The 21334-nt window shown below is 41.6% G+C and overlaps 1 long non-coding RNA gene across 1 annotated transcript; it reads right to left on the minus strand.

The window, feature by feature from the left end:
• Window positions 1-9381: 9381 nt before the first annotated feature.
• On the minus strand, window positions 9382-13460 carry LOC128746533 (uncharacterized). The gene is made up of 3 exons (XR_008412557.1): window positions 13313-13460; window positions 13106-13224; window positions 9382-9754 (listed from the first exon to the last, which is right to left on the minus strand). It is a non-coding gene; the product is annotated as an uncharacterized LOC128746533 (long non-coding RNA).
• Between the last annotated feature and the right edge of the window lie 7874 nt (window positions 13461-21334).

The following is a 21334-nucleotide window of genomic DNA, read 5'->3' on the forward strand; positions in this document are numbered from 1 at the left end:
TCTCGAAGAAGACGGTAGAACAACTTTCTTTGACTCATTTGGAATGGGACCCTACTTTGCACATTACCCTGAAAATATTTTAAAGTTTCTCAAGAAACATTCAGGCGACATCAAGTACAACAATGGTCAACTACAGCACCCTCTATCGTTTGTATGTGGTCATCATTGCGTCTTCTACCTCTGTTATCGTGCTTGAGGGCTGTCTATCGAAGAAGTATTATGTCTTTACAGTGACGATACCAAAATGACCTCTTGGTAAACAACTTTGTGAAAGGACATCAACAATGTCTAAAAAGATGTGCACACTTTCCGTGGAAACAACAAAACTGTTCTCTTCTGTATTTTAAAGACTATTGTAACGTGTGACTAATCTTATTTTGTTTGTGCGTGTGTTTAAAAAAAAATCTGTAATCTCATAGTAATTCAATAAAACATTTTATTGATGAAAAGACAATAACTGTGTACAAGACAATTATTCAGGAAACCCATCGATGTGTTAGAGACAATTTCTTCCCTTTGGTCATTACTCGCATCAAGCGTCGTTGAGGTGTCACTTTAGGGTCCTTTCGGTCGGGAGACCAGCTCTCAGCTATACTTTTCTTTCGCGAGATAGACTTCGATTTAAGTCTCTGATATTGAGCCCTCGCTTCAGGATTGGACAGCAGTGTGAGAGGGATGTTTAGCTTTAATAATGAGATGAGAAACTTGGACCATCCCTCAGGTAATGATGAACTTGTTTTCTTATACGGTTGGGAAAGGTACTTGAATATATCACACGAGACCCTTTTACAGCATTTCCTTCATACATAAATTGGCCATTCATATTCCAACCATCACCGTTTTTGGATATCCTCAGGATAATGTAATGTATATGATAATGCATATATACTTTTGACGGAAGGCTATTTAGAATATCCTTACCCAAGTCATCTGTAACAGAGGGTGTTTTTAGAACACTTTCGACACGACTGTCAGAGTCGTGGGGATGATCGCTGACTCCGTCTCGTTTTAAAGTCAGAGTTACTCTCCTTTGGTCTCTCTGATCCTGTTTTGTAAAGGTTAAATATCTCTGCAATAGAGCATCATACTTTTTAATCTTCTCATACGAGTTTAACTGAGAATCATTTAGAATGGTCCTCATCTTCTCATTCAGTTCGTCTTCGGCAGTTTCACGGATGTGGGAGGTTGGAGGTTGGTGATAACTGGTTAATTTGCTGAGGAGAGACGAGATACATTTTCTGGATAGTCTTCATAGTGTTTTACTTCTTTACAAGTCCTCCTATTAGATTCCCAATGATTGGAACGGCAGCCGATAGCAACGGCAACAGGGATCCTCCCGATTGCTTTTTAAGAATCCTTCATTTACGCTTCACGCACGCCTTTTTATTAGCCAAGAGTCTGATGTTTTTCTTCTGTTTTTTTCAGTTTTTTGAACTGAGCCTGCGACAACGGTAAAAAAGAAAAAAAAAAAAAAAATCTGTCAAATCTGCCGAGGCCTGCCTCCAATTATCCGCCCACCACGCTGGAATCCCAGGCAGCCTTAGTCCAGCCGAGCATTTGATGTTGCCACTCAACATTTGATGGAGAACAGGGTGGCTTTGAAAATTGAGTGTAAACTTGCCTGCCAAGTTTGACGTGAAGAAGGAGGGGACGGCGCTGGTGGGGAAGAGGAAAAGTGGGGAGACAAGGAAAAAGCCGCTGGATGGAAAGCAGCTGCTGACGGCTGGAAAACATCATTTTAAACGGACCCAAATGTGGCACTGGAAACCGGTGCCAAGTAGTCAGCGTTTCATTTTGCTGATGCATAGTAGAGCTGGAGACGATGTTTAGAAGAAGGCATAAACCTCCATTATTCTGAGGAAATAACCTGGAGTCTCCCTCAAACGTGACTCAGTTAAGCTTTCTTCATTCACACTGGAGCTGAGGCAGTGGGCAAAATCATGCTATCAGTCCTGTAGCTGTGAGGACCGACAACAGAGAGGATTCTGACAAACATGACGAATGAGTTCCTGCACTCGGCTTCTCCTCGCTCGCGAGAACCATGAAGCAGCCACACTGTACTGGCGCCTTGCGTCATTATTCAAAGGCAACATGATGGAATGCGTCAACTTTTTACCCTCATGTTGGCTTCTGACAAGTTCTGACAACTTAAATTAGGGTTTGCTTGTTATTCTACACTTTGAGTCGCTGAAAATCTAAGCAAAAAGCTGAAACATCAGAAGGTACAACAGGAATGTACGCGATTGCTTGTCAGTCTACCTGTGTCCTGCGTGTCATTTTGCAGTAACTAAGGTACACAGCTACAGCAAATCCTGCTGCCTTTGATCTTTGGCGTATGTTTCTGTTTAGCCCAGAATTTCATTCAAAAATTAAGAAGTGCAAGAGGGAGCAGCTGAGCTTGAAGCTTGGGAATCTAAACACACTCTGAAGGCATTAAATAGTAACCATGCAGCTCGAGGTGACACTGAAGTCAGCATGTCCCGTGGCACATCCTGATGTCCTGAGCACTGTGTCATGTGGAAGAAGATGGAGGTTGAGGCTATGCCATGGGGTGGCACTTTAAGTCTAAATACTCTCATGTCACCAGGACTTTGTGATGTGTTTAAGTCTTGAGGAGATATTTGAGTAAAGAGAGAACCAGGTCTCAAGACTCAATCAAAATAAAGTAATCAATCACTCGTCCATACTCTTCCATTTCAGCATCAGAACCTTGGGATAGTAGTGGGATAAGTCACTCACCACCCCATTATTTAAAACAGCGGAGAAGTTTATGAATCCAAAGTATTTTGAATGAAAGACAGAACAAAGTGAGAAGCCTATTCATCAGCCCCTATTTACCTCTGAGTCATATTCATGAAAAGCAATGACCTCACTCCTTGTTGGCTCAGGCAACAGGTAAGTGAAGAGGCTGAACCGGTCGTGTTCAAACTAATGACTGCTGAGGGCAGACCGATGACGGTAAAGTGAAACTTTTTTTTCAAAACATTCAGGGTGATCTCACCGAGAGCTTGAATAAAGTCTAAAGTTAAGGAGAACTATGCATCAAAATGTCTTTACGTTTCTTTGATGGAGCATGGTATTGTTCCTTCAGTAAACCTGCGTTTCTTTTTTTACGCGCTGACATAACTTAAGCAGACGTTTTTGGTATGTACACAGTGTGACGTTGATGAGGAAGTATCCCAGTCCTTAGTCTGTAGCGTTCTGGACATGAGGGTGTTAGATCAACAATTAAGTGCCTGTGAGCGCCAGCTGTAGTGTCTTCAATGCTTTCTAGAAAGAAAGCTCTTTGAGACGGTTAAACCTGTTGAGCAAGAACTTTCATCTGCATTTTATTGCTATTCTTAAACAATACAAAGTAATTGCCATTCAGACTAATAGTACGACTATATTGACCACGATGAAATAAGTTTTGCGTCAGCATTATAACACTCGTATTTTTATGTTGTCTGTACTGGGTAAAAATTCGAACAACCTCAGGGTTTTCAGAAGCTTCAAAAAAACATTGTCAAGAATAATGAAATGTTTTCTATCAGAAGGAAATACATCTTCATTTTCAAAAGATTCATGTAAACCTTCAATGAATTTGACATTTTTATTCATCTTTTGCAATTCACTGTACATAGGTTGAAAAGAAGTATAAATCCATACAATATTTACATTGACATCATCCATGACATGTTCACAATTTTCAAGTATACATTTTACAAAATGGGTCTTTCCTGACCCTGATGGTCCCACCCCAACGTGGATCGAAATTAATTTATTCCATAATGACCCCTCATCCACTCAAAACTCAGAACCCAAAAGGTTTGGTTGTGCCGTCCGATAACAATCGCCTCTTATCGTACACGACCCGGAGTTTTTTCGTAACTGATCTGTTTTTTAAAGTGATGTTCTTTTTATCCCTCACAATGATGTGTTGACGGGTCTCAAGCACACCGTCAGGAGAATACTCTAAAAACAAGTCATCCAGTGTCACCACAAACAATGGGGAACCCTTTACACATGACTGTTAGATTGTGGATGAAAGGTTTGAGGCCATCCTGAAAGAGGGATCATTGTTCAAGTTTTTTGATCCTCAGATTATCAATTAATGTGTTAATATTCTTCTGCGAGACGTACAGTTACTCTCTCCTCACTGGCATCAACAAGAAATATCTGTAAGGTCTCCTGCTGGTCCAGAACTCAATCATTGTTTCTCTGAATGAGCACCTTTGAACACATGTGTAACTTGTTGAATCGCCCAGGTTCTAGGTCTAAACTGAGGATACCACATATTGTTGTACTTGTTATTTAGAAACAATACAATACAAGGGACCTGCCATGATGTATGGTGGAGAGACTGCTACACAGGCAGACAAGCAGAGTCACATGTGTCTGAATTGATGGCCTGGTTTTCATAGGCGGAGTGAGCATCTAAGATCAAGATGGAGGTCGCCGATTTGTGATGGCTACTAGTGAGGAACAGATAAAATGTCATACATTGAAGATTTTGCAAGCTACTCACAAACATTCAACATAAATATTTGCCTGCATTCAACTTTTAATTTTCAATTTTTATCATTTCTATCTTTTGCAGGAGATAACTATTCCATCACTTATGTTTAAACCACATCATAGTGAGAATATATTCCAACAGCATTAGATTTAGCTCTTTCAAAATTTCAGATTTTGTTCAAGGATATTGTCGATATCCATTTGCCTTTGGAATTAATTGAGATTCCTTGCAAAAGTATCCTATTGACGCAAATGTTGACAGTAACGTTTGAAAATCGTAACATGGTCATAGAAATTGCAGCACCTTCAAGAGTTTCTCCACAACCAACAGAAACACTACATCATTACAAAATATAACCCAAAAAGTACTGTAGTAACATGCAAACATGAACGTCAGTCTACACTTTGACTCCAAAGATCCAGTGGAAAAGCCTCATAGAACTTCATATCCAATATGTGTTCCTTCCTTCCGTTTAAAGTTCTTAAAGATGTTGATGAGATGTTTATGAGATGTTCATACAAATTCTACCAAGAAGAACACACCCAAACCAATGACAAGCATTGTCTAGGAGTTGTAAGTGATATGTTCATCAATTCCGCATTTACCTACGGATGCGTAGATCCAACAAGTCCAACATTTCCCCGCTGTGGGACAAATAAGGGGCACTCTGTGCTCAAGATTCAAGATTGTATTAATCACCGTGGTCACCCTCGACATTTTGGGTCCTCTCATTTGAAATGATATTTTCTATGTTCATATTTCGTCGTATGCAGTTACACTTTAAAACTTAACTGACTGATGGATGGATAGGTAGATGCAAGTTCATAAAAAGGAATAAAAGCCTTCTGCAGGATTCAGTGCCTCATTGAGAGACTACTAGCGTAAAAAAAAAAAAAAAAAAATGCTTCCACGCAATTCGTACACCTTGTGAATGTAAACAGATAGAAGATAAAATACTATCCAGCTTGAAGATATGTAAAGAAAATGTAAGTCTAGGACGATTAAAAATGAAAAAACTGAACGTATGTCAGAAACTACAATGTCAACCCTGTGATTTGTTGTTTGTCAGTTAAAATTGGCAGTGATTAGTAAAAAGTTTTACTTGTAAAAAAAAAAATATATATATATATATATATATATATATTTCATACTATTTCGTGAAAAAAGCGGGGGTTTGTGACTGGTAGCGAAAATAAAAAGTTCTTGACATCTCAAAAGTTATACATCTTTTATGTTTTTCAAATTTGACAAATGGCTGAACAAATGAAAAAAGTTTGTCAAAATTTTTAAATAAAGTATATCTAGTTTCTAATAATATTTCTAATAATATTCATCTATTTATCCTATCGTAGATGGTTGTACAAAAACGTCAGGCTTTAATTCAGGATTACTAATACAATTTGTGTAAACAGACAGTTTCAGGTACATGAAAAGATTAAGAAGATTGGGAACATGCCAACACGTTTGTACATACTAAAATGGCTTGTTGTCTTATAGTGAGAATGGAATGTCTTAAATTTGATGCACGTGTGTGTGTGTGTGTGTGTGTTGAGAATCTAATGGATGGAGAAAAGCTTGAAGTAAAAGGAAAAATGTACTTACAGACTTCGGTGCTGCGATTATATTTTATAAGATGAACAGCCAGCCTACCAAAACTATTCTTTTATGGTTACTTGAGAACACAGACAAAACAGACAAGACAAAACCAGTTTCACAAACCTACAATGTCAACCAGTTTAACAAACAACTGGCAAAGTTGTTTGTTTTTAAAACACTGAAAAAAAAGTTTTAATATTTGAGACACAGGTGATAAATAATAACTGAGAATACACCTGTAACTTGTGAAAAAAATATGAAAATACAACATCTGAATTTGTTCACAAGCTTTACTTCAGCATTAAAATTTTGTGAAATGAACAACAGAAACACTATTTTTTAAAATGGAAAGATTTAATCTAAACACTCGGGTTACTTTTTTATAATTCTCAATTCATACATTCAAAGTTTCACCTCAGCTCGAAGCAGGTTAGTCTCTGGATCTGATCTAACTATCACATATGATGTTGGAGTAATTGCGTCATTGAGTTTCCTCCGCAGGGTGGCTGAGTGCACCCTTAGAGATAGGGTGAGGAGTTCGGTCATCCGGGAGGAGCTCGGGGTGCAGCCGCTGCTCCTCCACGTCTACAAGAACCAGTTGAGGTGGCTCGGGCATCTGATCCGGATGCCCCCTGGACGCCTCCCTGGGGAGGTGTTCCGGACATGTCCTACCTTGAGGAGACCCCGGGGAAGACCCAGGTCTCGCTGGAGAGATTATGTCTCCGGTCTGGCCTGGGAACGCCTAGGATCCCCCGGGAGGAGCTGGAGGAGGTTTGTGCGGACCGGGAAGTTTGGGCTTCCCTGCTCCAAATGCTGCCTCCACGACCCGACCCCGATAAGGGGTACAAGAAGGTGAAGGTGAAGGTAATTGCGTAATGCATGCATAATTGGTTGATTCATCCTGATAATACAAACTATGATATTTGTTTTTATCCTTTGGTGCAACTTTTAAAGAGTTAAAACATTCAATTACTTCTACACTTGTTGCCTGGTTTTGAATAGATTTTTTAATTTTTTTTTTTTTAATTAGCATTTTTAAAAATGCTAAACACAAAATGCACACTACAAAACTAACATGTCGCACCGTACTGCTCCCGCATTTGGCTATTTTCACCTGAAAATAAAGAATGAAGACACATTTAAATCAATGAAAAGCATGGCTTGTAATATACACATTTTAGCCACTTGTAAGGCAAAAAAATAAAATAAAATAAAATTAAGGGTTAACATACTTTGGATATTTCTACACTACTTGTCTTACTAGCGATAGCATCAAGTATAAATGAATGTTCATTCAATGAATGTTCTGTCCCTCCTACATTGTAGATGTGTTACATGACAAGTTATAGGACGTTTGTATAGCTATTGTATCGCATTGCTTCACAATTGTTACATTGCAGGAACACATTCAGTCATTTCATCTTGCATGATATAGGGACTGAAAAGAAGCAGAGTGAAGAACAGTTCTTGTAACTTATTCTCACTTTCCCTCATTTTTGCCACAGTGTTTGCGTGTCGCTGTGTGAGTGTTAAGTTTGTTGTGTGTTAAGGTCTATTTTGCGCTCTCGAAGGCTCAAACGTTGTGTTGCTCAGTCTGGTCTGATCTAAATGTCACAGCTAATGATGAAGTAATTTTGTACTGCTCGCACGTTTGATCGTTTTACCCTTAAATTACAAGGTACAGTGCAAACTAAAAGTAGTCCATTTTTTTTTTTTTACCTTTAGTGTGACTAGATTTTTTTTGAAAAGCATGACTCAGTCAAGCAACGACTGATGAAAATAGAATGTTTCTATATTTTATCGTCTGACTTGAAACAGCATCATGTAACTTTAAAATAATAAAATCTCTCTTTGTTCCAGCTCCAGAGGTCCTTCCATCGCCACCAGAAGGTTATCGGCTGACTCGAATCTAATATTAGAAGTGACAATGCATCTAGTACATAATATCATGAGATATTAACAGAAGCTTATAAATGATTAAATATATTTACCTGTATCACTCTGCGTTAATTATTACCCAGAGGGGTAATAATTCCTATAAAAGAAGAGATGAATATGATAAACCAACATGACAAAGTTTCTATAATAGTTTTTTATATTCACCTATAAAGCATCCGTGGCTAGACTGGTATCTATTGAAGGGAGCACTGCAGTCGGATCCGCGTGTACGCCACCGTCTTCAAAAGTTGGTCGCATTATTGCTCGAATAATGAAATCTTTTTACTTGTATCACTCTGCGTTAAATGAATGTCACACAGATGGGTGACGACATCTGTGAATGAAAAGAGATGTGATAAACATGACATAACGTTTTATATAATACTTATAATACTTGTATATGTAGATACACAGATATACTGTATATATATATATATATATAGATATATTCACCTATGGCGTGCAGAGGAAGAGGCATCCATAGCGAGACTGGAGTCCGTTTGAAAAGGAGTCCGATGAAGTTCTGGCAGGCCTGGTCAACAGCAAAGGTTACCCCTGAACTGATGTAAAATGTGGTCAGAATCAGGGTCATCGAAATACTCCATTTGTGTTAGGTCTTTTGTTGATTTTGGATAAAACAATGTTGGAAGAGCTCAGCATTTGCTAGATAGCTCAGAGGTGTGAACTTTTTCCCCTGTCAAATGATGCTATTTGGAAAGGAGGGGTGTGTGTGTGTGTGTGTGTGTGTGTGTGTGTGTGTGTGTGTGTGTGTGTGTGTGTGTGTGTGTATGTGTGTGTGTGTGTGTGTGTGTTGTCTGAAGACAGCGAGGTTTGCCTTCAGACAGACCTCTCTGTCTTCAGATTGTCTCTTTTGAAGATTCAACCGGCCGGGAAAGAACTCACAACTCCTCAGCAAATTAACCCGTATCATGGACTCTGTTTCAGTGTCTGAGAAAGAGTCAGGCCTAGTGACTGTTGTTCCCCCACTGTTTGACCTCATTTTTGAAAGTATTTCCTGAGTAAGTAAAAAATCACTCACACAGGGTATAAAATTAAATAGACCGATTCAACAGAAACTCATATGAGTCGGATAGCTGTGTCATTTGAACTAATGCTGAAAACTAAAAGTATTTCTTTCTTTTGTTTTATCCCTGTTCACTCAACCTTATTTTCTGAAAAACTAAAAATATTTCTTTCTTTTGTTTTATCCTTTCATCGCTTTACCCTAGTTTCTGAAATCTAAAAGTTTTTCTCTCTTTTGTTTTATCCTTGTTCACTCAACCTTATTTTTTTGAAAACTTAAAGTATTTCTTTCATTTGTTTTATCCTTTCATTGCTTGACCCTAGTTTCTGAAAACTAAAAGTATTCCTCCCTTTTGTTTTATCCTTGTTCACTGAATGTTATTTTCTGAAAAACTAAAAGTATTTCTCAAACAAGTAGAAATTATCTGTTTTAAACACATTTTGAAAAAATGGTGCATGAGTTGGGTAGCTGTGTCATTTGAACTATTAGTGAAGACTAAAAAAGTGTTTTGTTTCTCCTGTGTTATCTTTAAGAAATATTTCAAGAATGAAAAACTGTTTCATAAGATGTTAAATAACTTCTAAAATGTTTAAACCAGAAATAATATTGTAGCTACTAACACTGTGAGGATGCAGCTGACCCCTCCCATGCATCACACAGGATGTAGCATCCGCCCTCGACCTTCATTATTTTCCTTCCTGTCATAAAACAAGGGGAATGGTTATTATTTTAATTTCCTGTTGATATAAAAAAGGGGGAGGGTTATTATTTTAACTTCTTGTTGATAGAAACAAAGGGGGAGGGGTTTTATTACCTCCGGAAGGGGAAGGGTTTATTACCTCCAGGGGCCATAAATCAATACAGGTTTGACATTTTGTGGTTTCCTTCTTCTCTCTGATGATGGATATACCCCCACAGCTCCACTCCCTATGACTTATCCTGAGAGTTTTCAATCGTTCCTTATTATTATTATCCTTATTATTTCTCTTTGACTGTAGTCCGAGCGTAGCGGAGATGGGAGAACCTTGGGCTAATGTGGAGATGAACTCGCCGGGGCTCCGCCCTTAACTCCAGGTCCGCCATGCAGGTCAACTTGAGTAGGTGGAGAGAGTATCCTCACCACATAGTCTGACCTGAGATAAACCATGTGGAGTGCAAACAGGACAGAACTTCAACGTCCAGACCTCACGCCTTAAAGATTGCAGCCGAACCGTGGTGGCCACCACTGCGGATAAGTGCGCAGGAGAAGCGTCGCCAAAGTAGGTGAAGATTGACCGGTGGCCTGTCTCATATCAAAGAGGGGTGGCGTGCCAAGAGACCTGCTGCTATCTCCACACGCAAGGTCTCACGCCAGTCCTGCCTACTAGACGTCTTGCGCCAACGACCTCACCCCCAAGGTCCCTGCTCTGGCAACTACACAGGGGAACCTAAAGCCATCCCATAGCCACAGCACTTGTTTGAGACCAACGTGGATGAACACAATTGGCAAAAATTAAACGTCCACATTTGAAGGGAAAACTCGCCAGTGGAGAAACGTTTGGCCCATGACGAAGCGCTGCGGAAGAGAATGATTCTTTCATCTATTGACCAGAGCTGCTGGAAGTACCTGTAAACAGGACAACATGAGGCAAAGAAGAAGCTGCTACGTCAGACAAATAGAAATCTGCAAAAGTTGAGGCGGAACCCGAGGAGGCTGCTCGGCCGGTTTCTGCCAAAGAAACTCCTCAGAAGGCAGCAATGGATGTTGCCCCTTTTTACCACCTGCCAGAGCCACCCACATCTTATCTGTTTTCCCGACGGCCTTGACTCCATTCAGACTAGCTCTCGACCTCACGGGACACACCTTGTGCAAGTGCCAGTGGTTCTCATCCGGGTGGGGGGTAGGACAGAAAGCCTTCACCGAAAAATTGCTGACCTCAGAAGAGGCACAAAGAAATTTGGGAAAAAAGACTAATCGAGAAGACACGTAGTTCTCCAAACCCTCCTGATGGAGGGCAGGACAAGTAGGAGAGCTGCTTTGTAAGCCACCAGCTCCAAAGGAGCCTGATCAAGTGGCTCGAAGGGAGCTTCAAAGAGAGACTTTAATACCAATTCAAGATCCCAATAGGGGCAGATGTGTCTGGAGGTGGGTCTTAACTGGACTAACAGTGGATGTTTACCCAACGGACAGCAGTCCACACCCATTGAGCATTATATACTTTGAGTGTTGCGGGTGCTTCAGCATTTCGAATAGTGAACTGCACCTCAGGGGGGCAGAGGACTGCCTGCTAGCCTTGAAGTAGCCATGCTTTGTTGGGGACACCCCTGGATCGGCGGACCCCTCATAATTTCTGCCCCCTGCTGCTGGACTGTTTGCAGGACTTGAACAGGTTGCAGCACACCCTCGTGTGAGTACTCCAGAACATCTCCCAGGACTCTGGAACTCCTATGAGGTCATCTTGACCACAAAGCTTAACCCCCAGCCTTGCAGTGTGGCCTGACCTGAGAACCATGGGCAATTACCATGGCCGTCCATACCGGACGTCTGACTGGCACCGCCGGCTCCTTTGTCAGACGGCTGTCAAGGAGATGCACGTTTTGCTGCACTAAACCGCCTGCAATGTCACCGGCTTTTCACTCCTCATGAAACGGCTCACTAGACGATGCTCGCCGACGGGGTGACCGTCCAGACCATTGTGTAGCATGGAAAGGGCTGCTACATATACCCATAATGTAGCACTGCACCGATGTTCATTAACCAGATGTTGGAGAAAAGAGAGGATTAGAGAATAGGTGCCGATTTTGGGGAGGCTGACAGGGTTCCACACCACTGGGGAAACAATGTCCATTTAGCATTGTATGCTCTGAGGGTTGACAGAGCTTTAGCGTTCTGAAGAATCAATGGGACATCCGGCATGTGACTGATTGTTAAGCCTGGAGAAGTCAAATCTTGAAGGGTCGTCCTTGTATTGGGGGAGCCCTCGGGGTTCCTGATGCTTGCAGAAGCGCTGACCTCGATGGAGGGAACTCCCAGGGGCCTTTGATCCGCATCTGACACATCTCCAGATACCAGCTGGAGCTGTCTGGAGCCACGAGAATCATTCTCACAGTCGGCAGCTGAATTCTCCTCATCAGAGAAAGAAGAAGGCAAGGAGGAGGAAGGGCAAACAGGAGGCCTTCTGAGTCCAGACTGAGTCCAGCATGACCCCACGAACGTCGTGCTCTGTCTGGGACTGGGACTCTGACTGGGAGTGCGCTTTTCAGGAGGTTTACTCTGTGTCTCAATAGCACGATGTGCTCCAACACCAAGCTGGTGTGCGCTCATGACTCCTGTTTCGACCTGGCTAGAATCAACCAGTACTCCAAGTACGTCAGAATTCGCAGACCTTGTCTCCTTAATGGATCGAGCCCCACCTCCACGCACTTTGCGAAGGTGCGAGGCACTAGAGTGCTGTATTAAACCTGACCCTCGAGCCCAAACCGGAAAAACTTTCTGTGACTCGGCCAAACCGTGTTGTGGAAGTTGGAGTGTGCAAGATCAAGATCCACTCTCACACTCTGACGCACTCCAGGAGTCTCGTGGTAGTCCAGAACCGCTGTCTGGTCACGAATTGGTTGAGGACACTGAGGTCCAGAACAGTTCTCCACTCTCCTGTCTTCTTGGGTTCCAGAAAGTACCAGGAGTGAAACCCAGTGTAAGAGGATCGCTTTGGCACTAGCTCGATTACTTCCTTTGACAGGAGAGCGCGGACCTCCTCCATCAGAAATGACCGCTGGTTCTCTGAGTTGACCCAGGTCCACTTGAAGTCGCGGAACCTGGGATTTGACTGTGAAACTGAAGGGCGTGTCAATGACCGAGTGTCTTCTCGATCCATATGGGCAGGTGGGGAGACATGCGCTTTCAATTCGGAAGATACTCTGTCAAGACAGGCGCCCTGAGCACAGGAACGTACCCGGCCTCCGGGGCAGGTCCAGGTCGAAAAGGCCATCGGTGCTCAGCGCCCAATGTTCTTCAAAAACAGACTCGCTTTTGTCAGCTGGGGAAGTAGGGTCCCAAACTTGCAGTGTACCTTGATCTGACACTGCAATTCTCCTAAGATGGACACCCGAGGGACCGGCCCAATCATCCTCAGAAAGAGATGACTCTCTCGATGACGATGTCTTGCTTGCCTACGAGAGGTTTGGAGTGCTGCAGAGAAAAGAATCACAGACAGACATCGGATCAGACATCGCACGAGGGAGCTGAGAACAGAACCGGTCTGGCATGCAGCGCCTACTGTGTGATGAAGTGGTGGCTTTCGCGGTCCTGTGGCGACCCCTGCTGGAAACTGGCAAGTCTGAATAATAAGAAGAGTTAATGGCAAAATTGAAACTCTCCCGACTTTTGGCAAGAACCGGGATCTGTTGAGAGACGGGAAAGAGTTATTTGACGCCTATGCTTCTTATTGTGGCAAAGCTGAAAAAAAACATAACTTCTTGGCTCCAGAAACTTCCCCGTCTCTAGAGACGATATCAAACAAAAACACATTTTGAAGCAGGATTCCGCATTGACTGGAACCGGAAGAGAACTTGGAGGGTGATAAACCCTAATTTTGGGCGGAGAAGAAACAGACCAAATACCAAAGTCATGCATCTTTTTTTTTTTTTTTTTGAGTTAGACTTTGGTTCAGATGCATACTTTTAGATACAAAGTTTTCTTCCTTCGCATTTGGAGGGTGCAGAGCTGAGAGACCGACTGGTCTCTCCAAGAGGAGCAGCGATGATCAGCGCGGCGATGATCCGGACGGCTGGGCTCACCCCTCCCCTTCGACCAGCGACGGTGTTCCCCCTGGGCGGCGGCTGTGTGAGGAGGCGCTGCGAGCAGAGCACCGACGGACTGTTGAATCTCCAAAATCTCTGGTGGAGTGAGAAAGGTTCTGCGATGGATGAGCCTGTCCACAGAGCTCATGAAGAGCCAGATCTCAAGCGCTATGAGCCGGTTGCAGACGGCGTAGACACCATTCCACTGCGCAATAGTGGCTCTGTCAGCGCCGGGTGGGAAGGTCACTCCTCAGGGGAGTAGTCGAGCTCCAGGGGCGAGGGTATCGCGCATCGCACATCGCGCATGACGGCTAAGCGAGATGAAACGCGGCGCCGCATATCCAAACCCTCCACCTGGCAGTAAGCTCTGTACCTGACCACGTGCGGTGCTAGTGCCAGTTTATTTATATTAATATATATATATATATATATATATATATATATATATATATATATATATATATATATATATATATATATATATATATATACTGGGTGAAGAACTAATTCAACCTGTCTGAAGTGAGAGTGAGAGTTGAGAGTTAGTAACATTTTTTTATTTTTGTCGGTCTGTAAACCATCTTTACTTTTCACTAACTACAAGCCACGTGCCCCCCACACTCTGAACAACCTTGCTCTTGCACAGGACCAGAACAACTTCTATTGTCGCTTTGAGCAGCCATTTTGCACCAACACCTCTGTGGTCTCTCCAGCCCCATGTTCCACTTTACAACAAAGGACTATGCTGTCTCTTAGTGACACAACTAAGATGAACGGTGTCACTGAGACAGCAACGTCGATCACAGACACTTTTGATGAGCCACCCCCTCACCTCCCCCCTCTTCCTCTTTCTCTTGACATCATGGAGCACGACGTGCGCACTCAGCTCAGGAGGCTGAACCTTCGGAAGGCGGCAGGTCCGGACAGAGTTTCCCCTGCCATCCTGAAGCATTGTGCTGCTGAGCTGGCTCCAGTGTTCACTGACATCTTCAATGCTTCCTTGGTGTCCTGTCATGTACCTGCCAGCTTTGAGTCCTCCAATACCATCCCTGTTCCCAAGAAGGCCAGGATCACATGACTGAATGACTACAGACCGGTGGCACTGACGTCTGTGGTCATGAAGTCCTTTGAGCGCCTGGTTCTCTCTCACCTGAAATCTATCACTGCTTCTCACCTGGACTCATTGCAGTTTGCCTACAGAGCCAACAGATCTGTGGACGATGCAGTGAACCAGGCCCTTCATTTTGTTATGGAGCATCTGGACCACCCAGGAACCTATGGCAGGATCCTGTTTATGGACTTAAGCTCTGCCTTTAACAAAATTCTTCCAGCTCTGCTTGAATACAAGCTTCGCCAGCTTGACGTGCCTGACTCCCTCTGTAGATGGATTACAGACTTCCTGACCAGCCGAAGTCAGTGTGTGCGGCTGGGGACGACTGTCTCCGACACTCGGACCCTCATCATCGGGTCTCCTCAGGGCTGTGTTCTCTCGCCGTGGCTCTTCTCTATGTACACTAACTGCTGCACCTCCAGCCACGAGTCCATGAAGCTGATCAAGTTTGCGGATGACACCACCATCATCAGGCTCATCTCAGATGGAGATGAGTCGGCTTACAGGAGGGAGGTGGAGCGGCTAATGTCCTGGTGCAGCTACAACAACCTGGAGCTCAACGCCCAGAAGACAGTGGAGATGTTCATAGACTTCAGGAGAGTAACAGTTTCTCTGTCCCCTCTCATGTTGGCTGGTTTACCTATTCCTATTGTGGACTCCTTCTGCTTCCTGGGAACCACCATCACTGAGGACCTCAAATGGGAGCCAACCATCAGGTCCCTCATCAGGAAGGCCCAGCAGAGAATGTTCTTTCTGAGGCAGCGACGGAAACTACAACTGCCGACGAAGTTGCTGGTGGAGTTCTACACAGCCATCATCCAGTCCATCCTCACCTACTCTATCACCGTCTGGTACAACAGCGCCACCTCCTGAAAATGTGTTTCATGCACCGTTCACTCACTGCTCTGGGATGCCTGAGAACATGAAAATTTCACCTGCAAATATTGGAAAAACAGTCTTTCTAAAAAAAATTAATACTAAACCTATATTTCTGAACTGTATTTCAAAGGGTTATCAACATTTTTTTTTTTTTTTCCTGGTCAGAAACCGAGCTTGTCTCGGGCTGAAAACGCATTTTCTGTACTGTACATTCTCTGCTCAGGGAATGCCTCAGAACATGAAAATCTCACCTGAATTTACAGCAGAAGCGGTCTTTCTAGTAGCTGCAGAATTAATTCAACATATCTGAAGTGGTTTCAGAGCGATAACATTTTTATGTTTGTCAATTCTGAAAACCACTGTCACTCCTGCTGGAAACGCAATATCTGCACTGTTCAGTCACTGCTCAGGGTTGCCTGAGAACATGAAAATTTCTCCTGCATGTATAGGAAAAACACTCTTTCTAATATATTTAACGCTAAACCTACATTTCTGAAATGTTTTTAGAGGGTTATCAAGAATTTTATTTTTGACGGTCCCAAACCCACTTTCTCTTCTCTCAGGCATACCACAGAACATGAAAATTTCACCTCCCACTAAAAGCAGAAGGGATCTTTCTAGTAGGTGCCAAACAAGTTCAACATGTCTGAAGTGGTTTCAGAGTGATAACATTTTTATGTTTGTCGGTCTGAACACCACCGTCACTCGGGCTGAAAAACGGTTTACTGCACTGTTCACTCACTAATCAGAATAGCCTCAGAACATGAAAATATCACCTGCCACTATAGGAAAAACACTCTTTCTGGTACATTCAACACTAAACCTACATTTCTGAACTTTCCTAAGAGGGTTATCAACGATCTAATTTTTGCCGATTGTTGGGAAATACACCTTTAATGTATCTTCCGCGTTTTCATTTACTCGTGACAATGACTACCAAAAACCTACAAGTTAAAATCAAAAAGAATTTATTCCTTGCCAGCGGAGTCTATTCACCTACTCAGGGCCCTGGGTCATCAACTATCTCTGCCTTAGCCTCAGCTCAAGTAGAATACTGTGACAAAACTTATCTGGGCCTGACCCTTTTTATATGCTTTCAGCCCATCTTGGGGTGTAGTCTCCACTGATTGGTCCTGGTCTTCTTATGGTCCTAGTCGTCATGGGTCAAATTCAACATGTTGTATTGACTCCACTCAGTCTGGAGCGATGTTGATGAATCCTCCCAAATGTTGCCTATAATAGGTGGTAGCTGAGAACCCGATCCATTCTTCTGATTGGCTTGCTTCTGTCATCTCATCCGTTCTCCATCTGGTCATTTGGTTTACGACCCCCATGGATGATCAAGTCCCATGACAATTGCCATTCCTGCCATTTAACACACACCATTTTTAGTCCACATATTCTTCCATGGATACAGGGTCAACTTGATGATACCTTACCCTTACTCACCGCATCTGTTGAATGCAATCTTTTTATTATTATTTAACAAAACATTCTAAAGTAATTCAATTCAATGATATATCTTTTTTTAATATATTTATTTAGTAATATATCATTATTCCTATACGGTCCGAAACCCACTTTCTCTGTGGCCGAAAACGCGTTTTCTGTGCTGTTCACTCACTGCTCAGCGATGCCACAGAAGATTAAAATTTCACCTCCCACTATAGCAGAAAAGGTATTCCTCATTGGTTCAGAACTAATTCAACCTGTCTAAAGTGATTTAAGAGAGTTATCAACATTTTTATTTTTGTCGGTTTGTAACCACCTTTTCTTTGGCTGAAAACGCGTTTTCTGCACTGTTCACTCACTGATCAGAATAGCCTCTGAACATGAAAATATCACCTACAACTATAGGAAAATCACTCTTTCTAGTATATTCAGCACTAAACTTACCTTTCTTAACTGTATTTCAGGGGGTTATCAACATTTCTTTTACCTGGTTTGAAACCCAGCTTATCCCGGGCCGAAAAGGCGTTTGCCGAATGTGGACGTGTGTGTGCGGAGCTCCTGAGATAGAGTTGACTTTTCTCCCTCAGATCTTTATAAAAAAAAAACGACTGAACACAAAGGTGCTGGAGTACTTTATTTTCTTTTGCTTTTTTGCTCTTTTGTAGAGCTGAGGCCCTTTTTGCCTCACTCGCGGATCTGGGAAGCAATGGAAAAGACTATACTGTCATGCTGGAGGTGGAAGAAAGCATTGAAGCCATGGATATCATTAGGGAGATTACCAAGCAATGTGGAAAGCTGGCGTCTCTGCGTCCTATTGGGGAAAATAAATATGAAATGACCATGAAAACTATTGAAGGAATGGAGCAAACTAAGGAAGGATTTACCTGTAGATACTGGCGACAAAAGACTTGGTCTGCAGGGAAATGGTTGTTTCCTTCCTTTATATGGCATCTTATATACCCGACGAGATAATCCTGCAGAAATTGGAATCATGGGGAGTGGAACCACTCTCCCCCATCAAGAGACGACTTTGGCCTGGAACAGATGTCGCCGATGGAACTAGATTTCTACAGGTTATATTCAACAAAGAGACAATTTCTTTACCTTATTCGACCAAGTTCGAGACAGAAACAGGTCCCCAATATATACGATTATTACATGACTGACAGGTCAGGGTCTGCATGTCATGCATTAAGCTGGGGCACGTTTACCGCAATTGTCCAGAGCTGTCTTGCTTTCAATGTGGCAAAAAGGGACATTATAAAAGAGACTGCAACAAAAACATAGTATTAAGAAGACTTAAGGAAAGGAAGAAAGGAGCGATGAATAATATAGAAATGCAGGACCAAGATAGTGCTATACATACTGACTCCAGCGAAGAGGAAAGACAAACGGAAGAGGCGGGACAAACAATGGAGAAGAGACAGAAACAGGAAGACATGCCAGAGCAAACAACTAGCTGAAAGGAGATTGGAGAGAAAACGGAACTGACACAGCAAAGGGGGGTTTCTGAAGATATCCAGCAGATGTATGCAATGAAGATAACAAAAGCCAAGATAAAGATGCCTATTGAGAACCACCAGTGGAGAGCAAATGTGATGAAAGTGAAGATGAAGAAAGAACTGGAGCGGAAAAAAGATATTGATATTGATGGAAAAACGAAAAAAAAAAATAAAAAGATGTACAACCAAAGACAAGAAAAAAAACATGCCAGAAGAAAAACATGAAAAGAATATGTCTGATCAAGAAAAAGCAAGATCTGAGATCGACATGGACAAAATACATGACAAAATGCATGAGGAAGTAATGAGTGGAAAAATAGGAAATGGCTATAAACGAGTGAAGAAGAAAGTGAGATGAGTGAGATCTCTGGTGATGAATTGATGGTAGATAATGACAAGGAAAATCTCAATAAATATTAAAAAACCTACTGTGAAAAATAGAAGAGAGAAAGATGAGGAGAGAAAAATAATTTCTAAAATACCAACAAAGACATCAAGAAGATGATAGAAAGAATGCTTTTGTTTGAAATGTTTAGTCATCAAATACATTCAAGTGATTAAAACTTTTATTTTTTATCATTTTGGCGATTGATTTTCGGATTTATTTATTTTTTGTTATTTGGTCTTATGAATCCTCCTTTTTAAATTTCGGTACAATGACTACCATAATATCCTTTCACGTAAATGGCCTAGAAAGTAGTAAAAGAATGGAGAAAGCTATACAATTACTAAATGCGGAAATTATTTGTTTACGAGAAACACATTGGGATTCAGAGAAAATGGAATGTTTTAGAAAATAATGTGTTTTTTGTTTGTTTTTTAATGTTTTTTGTAGTAATGGAGACACGAGAACAAAAGGATATTTCCAAGGGTGCAGGAATGTGAAAAAGATGAAGTAAGAATTGTAGGCATCAAAATCATGAATGATAATACAGAATGGAAAATCTTTTCGATATATGCGCGAAATGATAAAGAAGAAAAGGTATTATTTTTTGAAAAACTGGATAAGAAATGTCATGGAAATTGTATTGTGATGGCTGATTTTAATGTATGGTGTGGAAAAATAGATGTTGCTGTGAATATGGCTTTTAAAAATGATATATCAAGTAAAGTCTTAATGAATGTAATGAAAAAAAAGGATTGATTGATGTATGGAGATCAAAATTGAAAGGAAATATTCAAGGCATCAAATAGTAAATGGAGCATTAAAACAAAGTAGAATTGACTTTATTTTATGTAAAGAGGAAATGGCAAAAGATTTTAGAAATTTTAAATATATTCAAACCAAATTAAGTGACCATGTGATTTTCAAATGTGTATGGGGTAAAAAGGAAATAATCAAAGAAGGTGGGATATGGTGTATGAATGAGGACATTTTAAAGGATGAAAATTATCGAAACCCAATTAGCCAAAATGTAATTGTAATTGCTATGGATTTTAAAACTGACGTGTTGAGCTGGTGGAAGAAATGTAAAGAATTGATAAAGTAAACATCAATAGAATATAGTAAAAAAAAGAACCATGAAAGAAAAAAAGTTGACTTAAGAAAAAGACTAAATGAAGAGAGTAAGCTAATTGAAGAAAATAAAACAAATGAAATAGAAAGATATTTAGAAATTAAAAGATCAATTAGATGAAATGGAAGAGAGTAAATGTCAAGGAGCAATATTAAGGAGCAGAGCAAGATGTCTTGTGGGTGGGGAAAATGTACAGGATATTTTTTGAAAATTGAAAAGATAATGAGGCAAATCCACGATAAGAACGGGTAAAAAAAAACAGCAAAAAAATTAGACTGCATGTACAAGAATACTATGCAAATTTATTTCAAAAGGCAGAAGAGAAAGAGGAAGATATGAATAAAGTCTTGAAACATATAGAATGTGAATTAAACCAAGAAGAGAAGGAAAACTGTAATGAAAACGTAACTATGGAAGGGATAGAAATCGCAATAAGTGACCTATATAAAAATAAGGGTCCAGGAATAAATGGACTAGGAATAGAATTTGTTGTTTTTAAAGATTAAATGTCCCAATAATTCTAAAAAGAGTTTTCGATGAAATGGAAGAAAAAAATCAGATGGTTGAAGAAATGAACACTGGATGAACTCCCTCTTGGACATCAACAAGACTCGCCTCACTCGGAGAGCCCTGAGGATTACAAGAGACCCCACCTACCCGTCACACCGCCTCTTCACGCTGCTGCCATCAGGGCGAAGGTTCCAGAGTCACCGTGCATGAACTAGCAGACTGAAAGACAACTTCGTCCACCAGGCTGTCATGATGCTGAACTCCCTTCCTGCTCTGCCCCCGGGTCTGCACCAGGCACTTTTGGCTCCATCCATTGCACGTCTGCCCGTCCTGGGTGGGGGACCCCTCCTCTGACGCTCACCCTGAGGTTTCTCAGTTTTCCTCCCGATAGGGTTTTTTTCTGTTTCTGAGTGTTTCCTTAGCCAATGCGAGGGTTTAGGGTAAAGGATATGCAATGCTGCCCATGCTGTCATGAGCCATGTGCTCCACCCGGTGGTTGATGGACTGATGTGAGGATGATTTTTGTTG

The sequence above is a fragment of the Synchiropus splendidus genome, chromosome 15 (genome assembly GCF_027744825.2).
Source record: "Synchiropus splendidus isolate RoL2022-P1 chromosome 15, RoL_Sspl_1.0, whole genome shotgun sequence".
NCBI classification, from domain to species: domain Eukaryota; kingdom Metazoa; phylum Chordata; class Actinopteri; order Syngnathiformes; family Callionymidae; genus Synchiropus; species Synchiropus splendidus.